The 15,332-nt window shown below is 37.2% G+C and overlaps 2 long non-coding RNA genes across 2 annotated transcripts; one reads left to right on the plus strand and one right to left on the minus strand.

Moving 5' to 3' along the window:
* Nucleotides 1–5,732: 5,732 nt before the first annotated feature.
* Nucleotides 5,733–11,316, minus strand: LOC139475923 (uncharacterized). Its single transcript, XR_011654034.1, has 3 exons — nucleotides 11,171–11,316; nucleotides 10,835–10,916; nucleotides 5,733–6,196 (listed from the first exon to the last, which is right to left on the minus strand). It is a non-coding gene; the product is annotated as an uncharacterized lncRNA (long non-coding RNA).
* Nucleotides 11,317–11,571: 255 nt separating this feature from the next.
* LOC139474891 (uncharacterized) lies at nucleotides 11,572–14,524 on the plus strand. The gene is made up of 4 exons (XR_011654002.1): nucleotides 11,572–11,794; nucleotides 12,268–12,326; nucleotides 13,474–13,545; nucleotides 14,458–14,524. It is a non-coding gene; the product is annotated as an uncharacterized lncRNA (long non-coding RNA).
* Nucleotides 14,525–15,332: the final 808 nt, after the last annotated feature.

A 15,332-nucleotide genomic window follows, 5' to 3' on the forward strand; every position in this document is an offset into this window, starting at 1 on the left:
ACTGTTTTCAGATGGCACTTGGTTGCCCCCGGAGGATTTGGTTGAAATGACATTTGAATCTAAAATAACTAATAATTAATTTCATTTATGCCAAGAAAGACATATTTTAGTTTGCCGGTTTGATCAAGCCGTTTTGGTATATGTACTGTGCTCCAAAATAATGATGACTCCCTGTTGTGTTTTGCGAGCTCCAGCGATGAGCGTGAGTGACCCGCGATGGTCAAATGTGTGAGAATTTCTGTGTGTTGCAGAGACTTAGCGGCTGAGCACTAATCTTCAGGTATGAAATACTGTTTTTTGTTTAAAATATTGTCATGTCATAAATGCAAGTTTAGGAAATACGTCAACTTTATTGATAATTCATTTTGCATTTTTCAAAGCGCGTGTTGTTCGATTTTCAATCATCTTTGAGTGCTCAAAATATATGCTGGAAGTATTTATAATGTTTTCAAGTACTTTGATATCCCCTAAATGGTATAACTATTCTTTGTTGCGTAAATATCTTCTCTTCATCATTTGTACCACAGCCTGAACAGGATCATCAACTTCACTGAAACACTCAGGTCTGAGTTTATTTGTGCATAAATCTGAACCAAAGACCACTTAGCTTTTATAAAATTCCATCTCGTCAGACTGATCTACTGATGAAAGGATAGCTGGAAAATGATCACTTCCACAAAGGTCATTGTTCAGTTAGAGACAAATCTTAAGTGCCAGTGGCATGATGCAAATAAGTGTTCGAGTGATCATTAAAGATACATAGTAGTAGAGTCATATCCCTGGAATCCGTGACCACTTTGTTCCTACTTTTTGTATTATGGATTTGTTTAACTGACATCTTAAACTAAAAACTTAGCCCCCATGACCCTCTGGAAAATGACTCTTACTCTGCCAGAACGCAAAATTCAAAATGGCCGTCGACGCCAATAGTATATATCTGTAGGAATATCAGCCACAGGCACATATAAGGTGTCAAATTCCACTAATTTGAACATGATAAATTCATTGAAATCGGGTTTTTTTACATTAGAAGCAATTCTGACCTTGAATTCCAAGATGGCCATCGGCTGCCATCTTGAAAAACAGAACATATCATATCTCAAATACAAGATGGGCTACGAGAGCAAATGAGGTGTCTTATTTCACTAATTTTAACATGATAAAACTATTGGAATGGTTAATTTTATCCTTGGGATCATATTTATCTCAATATTCAAAATGGTCACTATATATGAAATTTTTGGGGTGTTTGAAGTCATAATTATATGAGGAGGTAATACTGTACTAAGAACTACAGAACGCAAGTAAAAATATGCTTTGGAAACTCCTTACACTTATTCACTACATGATTCATTGCATGAGCTCTCATCCCTGCCGTCATCAGAATCACTAGATAGATCACTGTCATTATCGTCTACTGGTGAGATTGCAGGTAAGGTAATTGTTGAAGGTAAAGCAGGCTGTGTGTAACGATCAGGCAGGTAAAGGCCAGGATCCCAATGCCAAGCATGACCTATTGGAGAGGGGTGTTCTCTACCCAAACTTGTTAGCAGGTTCTGTGCTTCTTCAGAATGCTGGATGCGATGGACAATACTCTTCTTGCCAATCCGATAGACACCAGAGTTATGGTCGCATCCAGTAAGCACATGAATTGGTGTAATGCATTCTGCCATTTCCTCGTCACACAAGCATCTAGCAGAGATCAGTTGGTGTTTCTTTTTGATACACATCAGATGTTTTTTTAGCAACATATGGACCATTGTTTCATAGAAGAGGTACAGACATCGTACACCACGATTGAAATGTTTTGCTCGGAGTGCTTGATCTACCGACCCTTCTGCAATTACGCCTGCTGCCACTAACACATCAGAAATACCTGAACCCTTAAACCTCTTGTAAATCGCATAGATGAATGACATTTGGATGCGGAAGGGTGCCATGAATGGAAAAATTTTGCTGAACTGAACCTCCTTCTCACTTTTCAACTCCAGTAAGTAAAAGTAGACCGGATTATCACCTAAAATGATTGCGAAATGATTGACTTAGCAAGTTTGCACATCACACTATAGAGGATGGTCTTACTAGGCAGGTCAGAATATGTCATGTGGTATATTGCGCGGCTCTTGACATGGTTGTGACATGTTAGCTGTTTTCACCAGGCACTTGCTGTTCTTCTGGCTTTGGTCTTGAGAAGTCATCTTGGGCTCTGGCCAGTGCATGAATAACACCACGTGTCCTCGGAGTAGATGTGTCCAAAAGAATACTGTTGTTGTCTGTCTCTGTCCTGATGGATGGCTCTCCACGCTTAACTGTCTTGTATGGATCAATCCTCTGCATTTCACTTCAAAGTTCCTTGAGAAAGGCAGAGAGAGTTGAGGCCAGTTTTGCACTGGGAACTGGACAAGTTTCATGACTCTCCAACGGTTCCGAATCAAAAGTTCTGGTTGAACAAACATCGCGTTAGTGCGGTGAGGTTGATCAGCAGTAGCAAGTGTGTCACTCTTGAAGTCATCATTGTCTACTATAGCCACAGCAGGTTTGCCTTCAGCAAGCTCGAAAGGACAATTCAATGAATGCTTTAGGTCAGTCGCTACCCAGAAATCCCGAAGCATAAGAACACATTTGTAGGTGATGCCCAAACCATCTTTGTGCATTACATTCATGATCTCCCTACTTTTTGTCAGTCCATGTAGCAGGATTGACATATTCGTCTCAAATGCAGTGTGTTTTCTGGTGATGTAACTTGTGATGAACGGACAGTTGGACAATCATCAATGACAGCCATCTTTGGATGCTTCATCCAGGTGATCATCTTCAACTGAAGTTCACTCAGTTCTTCTTCTCTCTCGAATTCATGGATGTATGGAGGCCAGGGGTCAGTGTTAATGCTCATGACTTGCTCCTTGAGTCGTGCTGCAACATTCATAGCTAGCTGATCATTGCTGACACCAAGTGAATATATTGCAGCCTCAACATATGTTCCTTCTGCTGTGGTATGACCATAGACCAATTTACTCTGATTCCTCTGATTGCGTTCATGAAATCCGATGCTTTCACCAAATTCTTTGATCAGAAGTTCTTGAAGTAGCTTGATTTAACTATTGAATTTTGCCCAAAATTTTAGATGATGCGCTTGTTATCATTCAGGAGACTGTGTACGGTACGGAATTTATGATATTTGAGAATTACTTGATGAACATGATTGAAGAAAATACTCTGTGCTTCTCGGAGGTTCACACGCTGAAGATGCTGAGCGCTTTCATCAGTACTATCCTTATGGTCACTATTACCAATCACTACTACGCTATCACTTAGCTTTATTTAGATCTATTACTACAATGCAGTGACTAATAGGCACCTGATACCGAAACAAATATAACAAAATGTTTTCCTTGGCATCTGGAAATAATATATTCTTTGCAGAATTTATTATACTTACCTTAGCATTAATTATTTGCTTTAACATTCAAAATCAGTTTTAGGCTGTTGATGTTGTGCTTCAAACAAATTGTTGAGGTCAAACAAAAAAATTTCCCCTCAATCCTTAGATATTGACCAATATCACATTACACTAGCACTGGATGGAGATGACAGTCAGATATAATATACAACTCTGTGCATTAAAATTCAAACCAAGATCATTACAATCGGTTTATCATTTCTTAAGGTACGACAATACTATACCCAACTGCTAAAGAAACACATTACATACTTTAGCATGATCAATCTTGGTAGATTTGTTACATTCAACATTTTAGCTTTAATCTCCTACAAAAAATATCTTTCAAGCTCATATAATTTCCAAGATTTAGCCCTCCGGCATGTGCGTTTCTTTTGTAGTTGAAATATACTTTATATCCTACATTGTAGGTGAACATTTTGAATATTGAGATAAATATGATCCCAAGGATAAAAGTAACCATTCCAATAGTTTTATCATGTGAAAATTAGATAGATAAGACACCTAGTTTGCTCTTGTAGCCCATCTAGTATTCGAGATATGATATGTTCTGTTTTTCAAGATGGTAGCCGGCGGCCATCTTGGAATTCAAGGTCAGAATTGCTTCTAATGTAAAAAATAACGATTCCTATGAATTTATCTTGGTCATATTAGTGGAATTGGACACCTTATATGTATCTGTGGCTGATATTCTTCCAGAAATATACTATTTCATGCTATCAAAAATGGCGTCGACGGCTATTTTGAATTTTGCGTTCTGGCAGAGTTAGCTGTCATTTTCCAGAGGGTCATGGGGATTATTTTTTTAGGAAAACATGTTAGTTAACAAATCCTTAATAAAAAAGGTAGGAACAAAGTGGTCACGGATTCCAGGGATATGACTCTACTATGGGTCATTATTTGATATGAAATCTTCTATTATTTTACTTTTACTATTATTGTGTGTACCACCCCAGAGTAGGCTATGACAATTCAAATCACCCATAATTATACAAGGCTTTGGAAGTTGATCATAGAGAGATTGAAGATCAAACTGATGAAGAGTTGAGGAAGGCAGAATATATAGAGAGCTCAATGCAAAAGCAAAGTCGGAAAGCAACAGCTTGAAGGTTAGTTTTAATAATAACAGGGCTGTGGATGACATCCTGCCTCACAATTATCACAGCAAAAAAAGTGTAGGTTTCCGTCTTCCGGAAACCTTCCGGATACCTTCCCATTTTGGATCCGGCCCGGATACCTTCCGGAAACCTTCCGGAAACCTTCCAAAAAAAATGTCAAAATTTGGGGGGTGCATTTTGTTCACTTAAGTGTGAAACACATAAAAAAATTAACTTGAAAATACCAAGCAATTTGAAGGTTGTTGAAGGCATCTGGAAGGTTTCCGGAAGGTTTCCGGAAGGTTTCCGGAAGGTATCCGGATGCAAATTTTCTTCATGACTTGCTTCTGGTAAATAATGTTAGCCTGTGCATTACAGATACCTGTTGTAATATTCTGTGTTATCTTAATGGTAAATATCCTCCTAAAACATTTTTGGAGAAGAAAATTGTTCAATTTCATATTTTGTCCTTTTCGGATGTTAATGGTATTTAATGAACAAACATCAGTTCTTGTATAATGATATCCTTAAATTTCATGTCCAGACTTCCAGTTTGTACTGAGAAAAAGAAAAAGTTACAGGTACCTGTTGTAATATTCTGTGTTATTTTAATGGTAAATATCCTCTTCAAACTGAGATATGTGGGCATGCATTGTTCACAAGTTGTTTTGCGACATGGGTCCAATGTGTGAAGCTTATTGCTGGTGTCCGCCACCATGATATTGTTGCAATATTGCTAAAAGTGGCAAAACAGCATTCTCACTCAGAAAAAAATGGAAAGTCATTGGCTATGTGCTTTGGCATTTGGCCCTGGTGAGATTAACAGATTAGTTTGGAATGGTATCAGTACTTGTTATATCGGGACAGTGTAGTTTCATGGGAATATAAAACAGAATACAATTGTCCCAAATTGGTGCATAAGACTAATGGCATCCATAGAAAACACCTAAATAAAGTACAGAAAAAATATCAATGTCATTTGTCTACTAAGGTGGAACTACAACTTTTGTTAAGTATTTATAGTAGGAAAACATTCAGGGCATTAGTACATTTCATATTTGTTCAGCACCTATGTTATGGCTGATCAGTATTATATATCTTTATGCTAATGAAGCAAAACAAATCATGTTTTTGGAAAAAAATCTTATTTATTGATTATATGGCATTTCATTGGTACATATCACAAATTGAAATTTGATCAAGCAAGAAGAGGAACTAGCATAAAGTAACCAGTGGTGTTTGCAAGGCCTTACAGAACAGACGCTTCAATGCCATTTTCTAAATAAACAAATTAGTCAAATCTCAGAAGAATTTTATTGAAGAAGAATATCTAAAGTCAATTATGTTTCTGCAGTAAACCACAAAAGTCATTCAGATTTGTATGGTCAGCATCGGTGTACACAACCTGGACATAGTCACAGTGCTTTGGCATAAATTCATTCAGACTTCATTAGTGTCATAATAAAACCACCTACAGTCACACTGATGTGGCATTATTCATTCAGAATCATCACTTTCTGAGGTGAATCTGTTGCTTGTTATCAGGAGTACTGTTCATCTTCCGGCGAGTCCCTTGTCTGAATTGTGTGAGCAAGATCTTCTTAAATGTAGCTGGTGTCAGATTGTGAAATCCAGGTACCTGAAACATTTCATAACATCTTTAGAAACTTGTTAGTCAAAAGTTATGAAACACACACATATTTACAAATGTTTAAAGTTGTTTTCTCAAACAGTGAGGTATTGACAATTTATCTTGCAACTGATATTTAACCAATCTTTGAACATGTAAATAAGCCATTGCAAACAGAAAAGTGTTCAGAAAATACAAAAATGTATCCGGTCTTCTAAAACAATATCACAAGGTTCACCTAAATTTTGCTTGAATGTTTGCATTACATCAAAATGTAACGAAGGGTAAACAAGACTATGCAAAACTAAGTTACATAGGTTCTTATACATAAATACATAAATGCAACTATTCATAATTATCAAAACACATGTCATGTAAGTGATCTCAAAATACAACATAATGAGCGAGTGAGTTGGTATAGTTTCATGCAGCTTGTTAGCAATATTCCAGCTATGGGCTTCACACATTGTACCCATGTGGTGAATTGAACCCGGGTTTCAGAGACTGTTTCACCCACTAGGCTACCCTTGCACACCAAATACAAAAGAAAGTATATTAGGAATTCAGACAATAGATATTCTCACCAAATTCATTAATTCATTAATGGAAGCTATATTGAAATTCAAATTTTGACAAATTAGGATGAGACTGTAGAAGCATTTATCTAAGTTATTATGGATATTAATTATCTACCGTTAATTGGTAGTCCATCATAGACAGTGATAAGAAATTCAACTGAAAAGTACAACCTGAACCATCAACTAAAAACTATGTATATTACATTAAAGGGGCCGGTCATGTATTACCGGTATGTTCTCATTCATTTTTGACACAACCCTCCCTGAAAGAAAATGCAAAGCACTTTATATTTTATTGTCCATTTTGTCAAAAGTCTCCCCTAGAGACTCTCACATTTTGGGGTGACCCTCCCTGTTTGTTCTGATCTGAATTCAAATATTCATGACTCATTATCATATTTTATCATTCATCCTATCTTTTTTGAAAATTAACTAAATGAAGATTAACAATAACATGCAAATCTGCCAAAATATTGGCCTGGCAAAGTTTAAATTAATCATAATTACTGTTATAAAGTTTTGGATCCATCGTCTGTTTCTAAATACAGTGAAACCCAACTTTGACTTGTGTGGCATTGTTGAATCATCTACCCAATGTTCTTTATGCATTGATATGCATCTGCACAGAGTGGTCAAAGTCTGTGTCTGACACATAGTGTGCTACAAGGGAGACATCAGTTTGTGTCTAGCCAAACTGTCTGATAATCTCAAGGGCTGCCTTGGTAGCATCAAGGGATGTAGCTAATCCTAAATAAACATAAAACAAGTGACACCATCTCTTCTACAGAACACATGATCAAAGCCTGCCCCACCTTTGATGTTTATTACCTTGCTACTCTAAAAACAGCTAATTAGCAAAATGAACTCAATGTCAACTCATTGTGGACTAGGGATTAACAGGGCAATTAGTGTCGGGTGGGTATTAGTACTTGCAATTGTCTGTTAATTACTTAATTGAGTAGTGACGGCTTAGTCAGTTGTGCCTTTACAACTGCTATACAACTTATCGAGTCAGTTTACTATGTAACATGCTTCTTGGGACCAAGGAAATGTATCTTGCTGGATAACAGTTTTTTTCTAATTTATCAGAGATCAGAAATAATAATAATGACGTTTTTGATGTGCATTTCTTTGTTGTGTTCACTAGGATGATGGTGATGGTGTTTGAATTATTAGACACTATTTATTCCAAAAGAGGAATAGGGTTGGTGAAGAGGCAAAGCTTATTTGAACAACATATATATTGATATACAGAAACTGTACAACAAACAGATTAACTGTATCTACAGTTGAAACTATCATGATGCAAATTTTCAATGAATCAAAGTCATATCTTTTCAAGACTCAGATCAGGTTGTAGTGATTGAAGGTCACATTAAACTTGCTAATTTCAAATCATTCATCCCACACTTATGATTTGGTTTTCTGTTTTATGCCGCACTCAAGCAATATTCCGGCTATATGTAAATAATCGAGTCTGGACCAGACAGTCCAGTGATTGACATCATGAGTATCGACCCACACAATTGGAATCAATGACATGCATCAACCAAGTCACCGAGTCTGATCGCCACCTGATGGCGTTAGTCAACTCTTTAGGCGAGCATTGTCGCCCGTAACGGAAAGTATTGGGTTACAAATATCCCTTGTAAAACCTTTCAACATGTTCAAATGACACATCAAAAGGCCATTGTGAAAAATTGCACCATGTTAGGATTCTTAAATACAGTTTCAGCTTGACATTGAGTACTTTAAACTTTAAAGTGAAAAATACATTCACAACAAGTGAGCTGTGTCTGCCAATCAGAGTCGGTGAGTAAATTGGAGTAGGGGACTAATTTCGAAGGTAAACTTGTTTCAACGTTTAACAACTACATGCATTTGTGTTTGTATGAGACGACGTGTGTTTAATTCCATATATTTCACTTCAAAGCATGTTATCACAATAAATTGAGTCGGGTATAGGATAAGTTGGAGTAGAGGCTAATTTCTATTGTAAACTTGTTTTAACATTTCACAATTATTGGTCTTTGCAAGTTATCAATCCTAGTTTAATTTCATTCATTTTACCAAGGTAAAAAAAAAATAAGGTGTCATTTTCGTCAAGTAATAATCGCCGTTTTCGCTTTCGGCGAGTATTTCGCCAGTCAGTGCTGTTTTGCTAAGGTGTCATTTCAGCTATAACCCGCTTATTGCACATTATTAGTTTCAATTTATATTTATAATCATTTTAACCACTGTAATAAGTAAAAAATGAAATAAAAGTATATAGAAAATAAACAAGCACTTGTTATAAAATGTGCATTCGCAGGCAATATTTATAAGATAATCCTGCATGTAGCTGTGGCCATCACACTGAAGATGCACTTCACTTCTTTCTCATATGTCCAAATTACAATGATTTAAGACAGAATATGTACTATTATGTTAAGGGATATGATCTAAATTCAATTCTGTTAGGTAATCCTGAAAGGACGTCAAAAATAAACTTAGAAATTCTTAAATCAGTAGAAGACTACATTCAGCTATCCAATAGGTTTTGTGATTGTACATAGCATCTTAAATTTATAATACTATTCCTTGCCGTATATTGCAGTACACTATTACTACTAAAAATGCGACCTGACAGCGCCGACAACGTAGCTTCTATAATAAGAACATGTATATAATTGTATTCCTTGACTTTACTTTTGTCATATCATATTGTATTCTAATTCTGGAGCGGTATTCAAATAAGTTTTTGCTTGTTTACCCATCCAGTTCACATATAAATGTTTAAAACAATATTTAGTAAACAAATAATTTAAACTCATGCAACAACATAGCGTGTGGAGACGATAGACCACTGAAAAGAGCATATATATGCACATCCAATGACCCCTGACATCACAAGGCATTGTTTTGCCAGTGTGTCAGGCAACAGAATACTACGAATTACATCACAGGGTACTGTGACCTGTTTGAAAAGTTAGGTACTGTATTCTAAAGGTAGGCCCAAAATTCTAGACAATCCAGTGATTGATATTGTGAACATCAATCCACACTGTTAGATGGTCACTGTCAGATGCCATGAACCAGGTCACCGAGCCTATCACCTGATCTATTAGGTTATCTCTTATGGGTGAGGCTAAAACGGCACCTCAGCAAAATGTCACTGATTTCTCCAACGAAAACAGCACCTTGATTTGGCAAAAAGGGCTACTAATTGTTGTCTGTTATCTGGAGAGACATGTTGATTCCTGGCCGAAATATATATAAATGAAATTTCTATAAAATAACTATTTATTTCCTACTTACTAAAATAAATATGACACATATAGTATACCTGTTGTCCAGTTTCTTGACATTTTCGCCAGACTCAGGTTCAGCTTGACATTGAGCTAATCTGAGTAAAGCTACTTAAAACTTCAAAGCATGTGATCTTTCAATGATAAGTTTAGTTGCACCTCCCAATCAGAATCATGAGTAAATTTGAGCAGAGGCTGATTTCTAATGTAAACTATTTTTAGGTGACTAACATTTAACAATTATTTGTGTTTGCAAGTTTAATTGCATTTATTTTACTTCAAAGAAATCAAAGCATATTATATTTTCACAATAAGTTTAGTTGCATCTCCAAATCAGAGTCGGCAAGAAGATGCTATTTTTTAATGTAAACCTTTTTGAACATTTCTCAGTTATTTGTGTTTACAAGTGACCATGCAAGTTTAATTTCATGTATTCGGGCATATTCAGACCCAAGGTAAAAAAAATAACAAGGTGCTGTTTTCACCAGGCAATAGTAGGCGAGGTACTATTTCCCTTTATAGTATAACCCTCTCTTACAACTAGCATAGGTTGATGGGGACCAATTCCAACCCGGAATCCCCAAATGAGTGGGTATGGTTTTATGCTGTTTTTAGCAATACCACGGCAAGGGACACCTGACATAGACTTCACACATTGTACCCATGACAAGAATCGAACCTTGGTCTTCAGCACTACAACCACTAGGCTACCCCACCGCCAAAATTCCCAACATAATAAACTTGTCATCACGGTATTCTTCAACAAGTGAAAATATCCATACCTTTCAAATGTCTTATCTTCCACTTCACAATGTTCACTGTTGCAAAACTCCTGTCATTTAATTTGTTCTTGATTATTCACACCTGCAAAAGTAAGTTTATTCGGTACGGTATGAACTAAAAAAATGAGTCACTATAGAGTTTCTAGATAAAGGAATATAAATAAGCAAACATATTTCTACATCATATACATTAGCAAGGATTAACATAAGTTAGGTAGATTGCTTATCCTACAAAAATTAAATCACACATTTACTAACATATGTAAAACAGAATAAGTGGCTTACAGAAGATAAAGAACTTTAATACGTGATCAATATTATTAACATATTCCTTACCTGAATCAGAGACCATATAACAGTCTATGTATTATGGTCTCTGTCTGAATATGTCACATCTTCAGCTCCCTGCAATCGAGGTTGTGAAACATTTCTGCTGTAGGAATATTACATCCGCTGGGATATCCCTTGTCACACTGCCTGGCATGGTAGGCAAACGCATATTCCATACACCACATAGGTATACTTCCTAATACACACTGTCGAAATCCCCGCGGCTCCCAATATGGCCTGTATGAACTGTAATCGGCCAACCTCGTCTCTTTCCGTGACTGCTGCAGAAATGACCGCTCGTCATTCGTCACCACTCGCCCCTTTCCGTAACCTGCAAGTGACCAACTCGTGTTATTCCGGGACAAGCAAGTCTACCCATAATTCCCTGTATGGCCGAGGGCGCCATTTTGGAACACAAATGTAAACAAACACTCAAACCTCGTGTAATCGATGTACACCGTGATGCTTGATTGCGATATGCTTACCTCGTGTATCGATACATTGTTCTCAATCACCTCTAACTCGGAAATCCCGGTCGAAATCCACCTGAGCCATCCACAACGAGGACGTCAAGTATTTCGAAAACTCGATTGACAGCCGAAGGAAGGAAGAGCAGCTTGCAGATGCCAGGTACGTAGCAGGGCTTCGAGACATAATGTTCCATGATTTCTATACAGAGATCTTATGAAATGGATTGATTTAGATATTTTCCTGATCTCCATGTTACTACTGTAAACGTCAAGGGCCTTTTAGTTTTGTTGTTTTCGGAAACCCTTTGTTATTATTATGATCAAGTGTTTGTTGTGACATGGTATTTCTATTTGGGATTGCATAAGAGCTACAGGTGCAGGACTTTTAAGGGTCGTGTCCTTATTCTCAACATAACGCTGGGATTTGATGATGAGGGTTAGTTACCAAGGGTATAAATCTGGCAAAGTGCATGTCAAACAAAACGTGGCATTCAATTCCAATCATGTGTTGCCACCTGAACCACCTGAAAGTGAGATATGGATTACAATGAATAATGACAGCTTATCAATCTTTAACAAATTCACACTGAAACATTGAAAGGATAAAGACAAGTTAGTTGTTTTCTGTTTCAGCATGTTCAGGGTTTCTGGGCAGGTTCACAGACATCCTCAGGGAGGATACCAAGTATTGAGTGAGTATTTTTGTTTGTGATAAATACAAACTACATGTATTCATCATGGTATATTTCAATGTAATGTGAAACATCACACTCACAATAGTCCAGCTCTGTGATGGCAGCCTGTAAATAATTGAACATGGACCAGGCAATCTAGTGATTGTTATTTTCAGCCAAGATCCATGCCCTCAGAGTATGATGACAACCTAGTCTGACCACTCAATTCATTAGTTGATTAGTGTTTGCAGCGGTAGAAACTAACACTTTCAGTCCACTAGTCCTAAAATGATAGCATATAGCAAAACCTTTAAAATGTCAAAATGACTAGTGCCAATTTCTAACCCTGGTGTTTGGATGTTGTGTTTGTGTGTGTATGTATGAGTGTATTTAGGTTGGTTTGTTGTTTAACGCCGCACTCAGCTATATGACGACGGTCTGTAAATAATGGAGTCTGGACCAGAAAACCCAGTGATTCATATCATGAGCATCGAGCCACGGAATTTAGATCAATGACATGCATCAACCAAGTCAGAGAGTCTGACCACCCAATCCCGTTAGTCGCCTTTTACGACAAGCATAATGGCCTTTTACGGCAAGCATGGGTTGCTGAAGACCTAGTCTACCCCGGAATCTTCACGGGTCGAGTGTATTTAACTTAAATCATGAATCTTATACTTGTTTCTCTGTGCTTTTACAATGTAACCCAAATTTTCTCTGGAATAATAAAGTATTTTCTTATTTATATCATTTCTGAACAAAGTGTCATATCAAGGTTAGATCTCTGTCAAAACAGTGCCATGGAAAAGCCAAACAAATAGCCTAGAAATAAAAGTAAATACTGCATTGCATTAATCTGCATTTCAAGAAAATGTGGCAATAATTCATGGAATGATATTCACCTCGGTGAGGATCCCTCTGCATTGTCGAACAAGTTATTTCCTATGTAATGTATGTGTTGAATGACCCTGACTTTGTTGTCAAAATATTGTTTTAACATTTGTTAAATATGGGGATAAATGTCATCTCTGAATGTTTGACATGAATTATTATGATTAGGGTAGTTCTAAGTCGGAATCACACCCGGGGTCTTTTCATTTGAATCAAATGTACAACATGTACAGTTTGGACATTTCTGTGATGTGAATGCTACTTATGTTTGTAGAATGTCCGGATGAATAAAAGAGACAGTCATCCGTGCAGCATCAATGCAAAGAAAGACCATAGAAGAGCAACAGTGAGTGGTAAATATTTTGAAATTATTCTGTTTGGTTCATATGGTTATTTTGCAAATATGTCTTCAGTTTGTTCCTTATCGCTGTAGGCACGGATGTCCTATTATCTAAGGCACTACAATTTTCTGTGCAGAGTTGCATCTCTTGGGCTTAGCAGAAACCTATAGTCATGGGTTCAAATCCTGGTTCTCCCCGGGTTAAAGCGTTCGCTCGTCACGCCGAAGACCCGGGTTCGATTCCCGACATGGGTACAATGTGTGAAGCCCATTTCTGGTGTCCCCCGCCGTGATATTGCTGGAATATTGCTAAAAGCGGCGTAAAACCATACTCAGTCAGTCAGTGGTTCTCCCCGATTATGTTGCTAGGTTTGTCAGCATTATACACATACTCGTGGGATTCATCAAAGACCTGCATCACTTAAGACTTTCTTCCCACATCAAACTAACATGCAGTGATATATCTGGAATACTGTTCAAAGCAGTGTTAAAGCCAAATCATTTATTTAACACTGCATCCAGCAAAAGTTTGGCTATATGACAAGGATTGTGAATATATATTTTTCCATGTTGATGAGTTGAAACAATCACTAAATGACATCTCTTAAAAAGATTCCCAGCATTCCAAGCCTAATTAATAGATAAGGTTGTGATTGAGTAGGCTCATTGATCACATGTAATCATACCACAGTGATGTGGGATATTGTCCATAATAGTTATCATCGGTTTGTCTGGACCGAGTTCATAACATTAGTCACTGGTTTGTCTGGTTGAGATTTGAGATGTGATTATCTTAAATGTTTAGCATATAACAAGACTCACATATGACAACTTAAGTGATTTTGCTGCCTTCTATCTGTAAGTACATGTGGCAACAATTCTTTTTGATTGCTAAAATCTTTTTACATAATGCTGCAGAAACTGAAGTCCTGCTTGAGATCCCTGGATGAGTACTCCAGGTTGACAGTCTGGAAGGACCAGACAGCGATGATGAGGGTCCTGTTATTTCAATGGAGGCCGACCGAGAAATTGTATGCCAAATGGTACTGGGACACACAAAGGCTGGTCTGGCTAATGTGAGAAGACCAACCAATGCCAAGCTGGAGTGGAATTCTTCCAGGACATTCAGGAAATTCTTGTAAACACTTGAAAGGAATGATAAATAGGACTTATTGTCTTTAAATGTGGACCCAAACACCAAATGGAAAGTTCACAATTCTACTAACACAATGCAGCAGAGATAGAGTCTAACTGGTATCCCCTCATCCTGGTTCCTGTTCATCCATGGCAATATAGAAAGAAAAGGAGGATTGAGGGAAAGTAAGTTATCTGAACTGGTGAACATAATCCGTAGGTACTGTCAAGCGAACAGTTATCACACTCTGTTATGAGTATTGAAGAATAGGATGAAATTGCATTCTGCATCAGGAACCATCATGTGGACACTGTTCAATGTGCGATATACTATAGGCATATGAATAAAAGAAATTGATAATTTGATTGTTGCTTATGTTTCATTTGCCAGCTGTGTAAATGGGGATGTTTCATGATTTTGCCTCAGTTTAATAGCCACACTTATCTTATGAAACCATGCATTGCTTGGGCATCTCAAGATAAATAACACATGTTTCCTTTGCTCTGAAAACGTCTGATGACACATTGATCTGTTATGTCAAAGGTTAAAGTCACAACCAGACAAAAAGTTTGTTTGTGGTCTAACTCTTCCTTTGGGCAGGGGTCGAAGTTGGAAAAAGGTCGTGTGTGATCTATATATACTACATTTTCCCTTAAAT

Source organism: Haliotis cracherodii, unplaced genomic scaffold (genome assembly GCF_022045235.1).
Source record: "Haliotis cracherodii isolate W230 unplaced genomic scaffold, xgHalCrac1.p SCAF_3, whole genome shotgun sequence".
Taxonomy (NCBI): Eukaryota; Metazoa; Mollusca; class Gastropoda; order Lepetellida; family Haliotidae; genus Haliotis; species Haliotis cracherodii.